The sequence below is a fragment of the Melanostigma gelatinosum genome (genome assembly GCF_949748355.1).
Source record: "Melanostigma gelatinosum genome assembly, chromosome: 8".
Classification (NCBI taxonomy): Eukaryota; Metazoa; Chordata; class Actinopteri; order Perciformes; family Zoarcidae; genus Melanostigma; species Melanostigma gelatinosum.
In genome coordinates, this window is record NC_136641.1 from 4,087,216 (window position 1) to 4,094,087 (window position 6,872).

Here is a 6,872-nt window from a genome sequence, read left to right on the forward strand (position 1 = left end):
GTTTGTGTGTGTGTGTGTGTGTGTGGCTAACTTGTTTACACTGCAAAACACAAAATCTTACCAGGTATATTTGTCTCATTACTCGTCAAAATATCAACCCTTAATATAAGACAAACACCTATCAAGTACAACTTCGGTGATATACAGGGCCTTGTTTTTCTTGAATAGCTTGTTGAGAGAAATAAAAAACCTTTGAGCATCCCAGCTCTCTTTTTATCTCGAAGGGCCTAAGTACTCAAGTACTAGTCAAGAAATCTTACCAGGCACATGTTCACTTGTTCCACTGGCAGATTTTTGAAGTGGCTCTTGCTGCTCATCATCAATCTAATCACTTTAGAATTGTATAAAACTCCATTTCTAGCTCCAATATAAAGAAATGTGGCTGTAAAAAAGAGCATGATCAGAAAAAGATTTTGAATAAAATAAATATATTTCTTAACAGTCGCCTTGGTCTTGTGAGAAAAAGCATGTAAATAATAACAGATTACAAATGAGCAGGTTCTAATTTGAAATTTTAAAAACAAATTCTTAAGAAATGGTTTTCACAGAGCAAACTGAATGCAGGTTGAATCATAGTTAGGTAGCCGATGTGTCCATCAACTGTAATGTATCCTGTTGGAGTGCCCTTGAGCAAAACACTGAACGTCCTATGCTGACAGTTATTCAAGCTGCTGCCCTTCATGTCCCTCTGGACTAAATGTGATGCAAGATTAGGCCTACAGAGTAAGAACAAGCCAGCAATGGTGGCGATGTACTAACTGGACATTTTACTGAGACACATTGCCCCTTTGGGGGACGCTTCCCCTGAAAACCACAGATAATTAAAGCATTGCTTTTATAGTCTATTTCCTCTTGGATGGGAGTAAATTTGTCAATACATCGCAATAAAAGTAGTGAAACCAAACCAAACAAATCCAAAACATTGTTCCTTAATATTACCAGAGCAACTGTGACAATGTATGTCTGATTGGTGCCCCTCAGGCCTATCGCCTCCTCAACAGATTTCTTAAACGCTGTTTACGTAACGGAGAGAGAGAGAGAGAGCAAGAGCGAGAGAGAGAGAGAGACTCCAGTGATTTACTGGCCTGTGAGTGTTTTAGTGATGGCTGGTGCAGGTCAAGGTAATGATCATAAATAAGAGGTGCAGGAAAGGAGAGGAGGAGAAGGAGAGGGGCGGGGGAGAGAACAAGTGAGAGAAGAGGGCGAATGAACATCATAACAAGTGCGAGCTGGTGGATGAACATCATAACAAGTCTAAGGACGGGTTCAAATTCCAACGGCTCACGGGCGTCGCAACGTAAAGCGCCCCGTGTCGACCCATGAGGAGAGCTGTGAAAGTGGTCAGTGGGCTCGATGGCAACTTGGAAATTGTTCACATCTGCAAACACCTACATAGCACCATCTCTCAGTGACCTCTTTATGGAATACCCGTATCAACATACATTATTACTGAATCTCAAGTGCCCATTTTAAGAAAATGTGATGGAGATGAGTTTGCCTTTTTAAGAGCATAAATGGCGAATGGAACTGCTTATTAATTAATAGTTCATATTTGAACATTGGCATATTTCCTGGCGGCAATCTGAATGGCCTTAAGAGCCCGGCGTCCTCAACCCAACATATTGTTGGAGGGCCGACTCTTGTTGGTCCAAATGTCCATTGTTAGTAAATAATAAATAAGAGTATACAGCATGCTAGCGGACGTATGAGGCTGTAAGTACAGCGGCTAGTATGTTAGCATGCTAACATTTGTTAATTAGTACTAAACTGTACAACGAACACTGGTGGGAATATCATTATATTCTTAGTATTTGGTGAAAAACCAAAGTATTGGACAAACGATAGTGAGTGATGAAAAATCAATTAGAACCACCCTCTGGAGATCATGAATGTTTTATATTTCATTCCAATGGATAAGTAGAAACTTTGACTCGCTGGTGGCGCTAGAGGGGAAGTCAGTGGGTCATCAACGTCATTGATAGCCATCTTCTGGAAACATTTCACTCAAAACCCAGAAAGGTCCACCTCATGGCGGCGCTAGTGGAAAAGGCCCGGTGATCATCATCAAAGTCATTCTGAGAGATCGTCTGGGGGATGTGACTTTCTGTACAAAATGTCATGGAAATGGTTGGCATGGTAGGTCAATGCTTACGAGTGTCTTCCAATTTAAAGAGTGTAGGTGTAAAAACCTGGCTGAGCAAGGCTCTATACAGGTGAATATATGTGAATCTATAAACAAGTATATCCCTAATCTTATTTGAATAATTTGATCTGGTTGTGAAACTTTTGTTAGCTAGATAACCTGATTTATTTTCTTCAAAACAAAATAAAACCCTTCCTGCTTGTTTCAAGCAAAATAAAACTAAGAAGTATTTTTGCTTGAATGTGCATGCAAAGTTTGTTGTCAGCAACAGCAAAGACCAAGTTATTCCAGGAACAGATTCGACTGAATCTATCAACCCAGACAACCCAGCAAACACTCTTACACACCCTCACACCCACATTCACGCTCTCACAGACTTAGCCATGGTCTGCGTTATTGTACCCGACAGCTCTTGAGACAGACTCACCCTGTAGAATACACACGTATTCTGATAGGATTGTGTAGTTGCAGCTTTCTGTTTGTTCATGTTACTCATGTTCCTCTTGGATTGGCTGTGCTGAACAGAGGACCAGCTCTACTGAACTGAGCTGCACTGCACTTCCCCACTATCAGTTTATGACTGCACAACCGAAAACTGGATGGAAAATAAACATTACACTCTCCATTTACTTGAACTGTGTACAAGCAGTACCACAATAAACTGCAAGGTGTCCATACAATTCTAAAGGGGAATCATTTAGTGTGGAATTTTTTTTTTTTGAACATTGGCCATAACGTTCATACTGCTTGTTCCTGAATCTCATCAGACTTTAAATGTGTTCAGCTTGAGCAGTGAGAGGAAAGCTGGAAGTGAGGAGTCTCTGCAGAAGGGGGAAAAAGGACAGCGATAAATTGCAGGCTTGACCTTTCACCCCTGTACACACTCCACTCAATGGTTGCATGCTTCCCAAACCACCCAAACTGCTTCAACCTTCTGTGAAGAGACATTCATTACGACCACTGCTTTAGTGGCGTTTTGTAAAGCTGTGGGTCGACTGATCCACCTCAAAAATATTCTGCTTTCACCAGACCCTTGTTGATCCTCCCTCTGCTGCGAGGTTCAACTGGGCCCTCTTGTGGATGAAAATAGAGATTTGACTTTTAGGTGAGGTATTCAATTCAAGACAACTTTATTGGCATAGTGGAAGAGAAACTCAGAATTTTGACTAAAAGTAGAATATTTTACTAAATTACACCAACCTTAGGTTCCCTTTGTTGGACACCTTTCCACCTTAGATAAGACTTTAGGGTACCACTGATGACTTGTAAAGTTATAAGTGGGCATGAGCCTTCATGTCTGTCTCCCTCCCTTCTGTTATCTGCTTCAGTGCTTTTGTCTAAAAAGAAGTCAGCAGGTTGCTTTGTGAAGGTTTTGCATCTTCTTGGAATTAATTTGCACACGTGGTCATTTTGCATCTATTTGTAGTCATTGTGGGTCTCTTTTGATCATTTAGTGTCTCTTTGTGGTCATGTTGCTTGTCTCTGTGATTGTTTCGTGTCTCTTAGTCTGTTTGCATCTATTTGTGGTCATGTGGCCTTTCATGTCTCTTTGTCGTTGTTAAGCATGCTGTGGTTGACAACCAATCCTCTATTTGGGTAAAATACAATTGAGAGTGCAGTTGACTGGGGGTTTCCGGTTTAAATGTTTAGATTAAGTCCCTTATCACATGTAACATACTATTATTGTTTTTGTTTTTGCAGAAGCATGGAGTAATCAGCTCAATAACAGGGAGCCAATTGTGGAAGCTGTGAATCTGATGCAGAAGACAGCGTTCTGCAAAATGGTGAAGCGGTTTGACATTGCTTACCACATTGCTAAACACGAGAAGCCATTTGCTTATTATCCATCTCAAGTCAATCTGGAGAAGCGGCATGGAGTTGGTTTGGAAGATGCCTACATTAACCCCAAACAAGCGAGGGTTTTTACCCAGTACCTCGCAGAACAAATACAGCTTGAGGTTAGCGAGCAAGTTGGCTTCCAGATATATCAGTGTCCTTGTTGATGGGAGCACAGACAGGTCAACGGCGGAGAAGGAGGTCCTTTATGTGAAATTCCTGCATAAAGGTGTCCCTCGCATGGCATTTCGAGGGCAATTATCTGTGATCAATGATCTCTTATCAATTATCTATTGCTCAAGTTTATTGTTTATCAATTAATCTAAAGGCTACTTACACACATACAGTACAAGGATTTCTCTGAAGTGGCTCACTTGTGTTTTGTTTCGGGTTTTTTTTACATTGTGTGTTTTTATCATCCTAATAGAATTGAGGACACTGAGCGCGCCACAGCTGACGGCATCCTGCATTGCATCCGGTCACTACTAATCTCCAAGGGCGTCCTTAGCTGGGCCGATCGTCTTGTTGGATTCGGAGCAGACGGAGCCAGCGTTACCTTTGGATGCAGGCAGGGCATCTACACAAAGCTAAAGAATGACATGCCATGGCCAATGTTCCCTCTAATTTTTCATGTGTCTGGGCATACACACAAGCTCCCTGAGCACACTGAGGACCACTGTGAGCAACATCAGATGTGCACGCTGTGGCCACACACCAGTATCACACCTGTTCAAAACCTTGGATCATAGCAAGTTACATGGCTTATTAAAAGAATCAAATTACAGCAGCAATTTTCACTAGTTTACTTTTAATATAAGTGATTTGACAAACTTTAAAGGAAAAAGACAAAAATCTTGTTGTTCATGAGAGGTGTAGTATGTTTTATGTGAGAGTCCTGCTTGGCCATGGGAAGAGTCTTGCTTTGGCCATGGGAAGAGTCCTGCTTTGGCCTGTGTGAGGTCCTGTTGTGGCCTGTGTGAGGGTCCTGTTCTGGAAGAAATGATACATATACACCTTTCAGACATAACATTTTGTTCACATTAAAACATTCACATTTTGCACAATGACGTGTGCTGTAGCTTGTGTGATACAGTGTAAATTCCTGTAACTCTGTCTGTAAAATATGTAATTACTCAGTTTTTTATTATCATTTCTACTACCCATAAATTATCTAGTAGTAACATAATTTAATGATTAATATCCATAAGTAAAAAATCTTAATAAATGTCACTAGAATATGCACAAATCTGACTTAAATTTTACCTTATTTTTCACGTCTGTCCTTCTCACTTCTCCAATGGTTGTACACTTTGTCCAGGTTGATGGCTTCGTCTGCTTCTTGCTTTGACTTTATGTCGCTGCCCGTTCGTTTCGCCATGATAAGGGGTTAGCATTTGCGTCTCGTAACTCCGCCGCACTGTTGTTAGCTAGCTAACCTGCACGGCGCGAATGGGCAGGGCAATAGTGTCAATGCTATGATTGGCTGCGTAGCGTAAGTGAACCGAATCGTATCATTGGCTGGACACCTGTCACTCACTGAGTTACGTTGCAAAATAGTACAGAAATCAAAATTATTATTATTATTATTATTATTATTGGTTTAATTGATTAGATAAGATTAGGACTAATATTAGATATTAATTAATACGTTTATGTTGAATTTTATTTTATGCGCTGCATAGATTTTCTTGTGCGCTGAGAATGTGCGAGCAGTGCGCGATTGCTCAAGCGCGCAGCTTAGAGGGAACATTGGCCATGGCTAATTGGCATTCATTGCTTAGCTCATCGTTTAGAGCTGGCCTGCAAGAATACCTTGAACTTATTTCAATCAAGAGGTTTGTGTGATATTTAAATGTTTGATATGAAAAACATATTGTAAAAAACATAGTATTTATTAACATTGCTGGACCCTAAAGCAAACAGTATAAACATTGTGGGACTTTGTTTCCCAACGCCTTGTTCATGTTTTTCTTTTCATTCTTCAGATTGATGGGTTCCTGTCTTTCTATACATCATTCTATCGAGGTTCAGGGAAGCTGGACCAGCTGGCTGAACTGCTAGACGAGTCTGTCCTGACACCCACTAGAGTAGATGGGACCAGATGGGTTGATCACCGCAGAAGAGCCCTTAAAGCACTCGAGACGAACATCCCTGCAGTCACCGCTCATCTAAGTGAGGTGGGAAGTGATCAGCGGCAAGATATAAAGAAAGCAGATACTGCAAGAGTGAGAGGATGGCTCAAGAAGGTCAGGTCCAATGAATTCCTCCTCCATACAGGTCTTTACATGGATGTTTTGGGTGAGTTGTCCCATCTATCTCTCCAATTCCAGAAGGACAGCATCTCTCTTCCCACAGCTGTGGAGGCTGTTGAGACTTCCAAAGAGGTGCTGAAAGACATGGGGAAAGGTGATGGCCCAAAGCTGAGAGCCGTGAAGGTAGAGTGTAGTTGTGGTAGCTACAGAGGTGTAGAGCTTTCTGACACTTGTGCAGATGCTGAGGAGAGATTGAAGAGTTCCAGAGAGACGCTCATCCATAACATTGTGGCCTGCCTTGATGAAAGGTATCAAACAGACACAATCCTCATGGCCATGCGTACACTGGACCCTAAGCACTGGCCTGAAGATCTGACTGAGTATGGTAACGAGGAGGTCGTTCTGCTCCTAGAGCATTTCAAGGAGATACTGACCAAAAACGGCTGCGATGTAGAAAGCGTAATGGCAGAGTGGACCCGTCTTAAGAAGGTCGTCAACAGGAAGGTCTAAAGTGGGAGGAACTATGGGCTCAGATTCTAAGGGTGTGGTCTGAGGAGTTCCCCAACATACTCCACATAATTGAAATAATTCAAGTCATGCCGATGTCCACCTCCAAGGTAGAGAGGGCGTTTTCTCTTCTG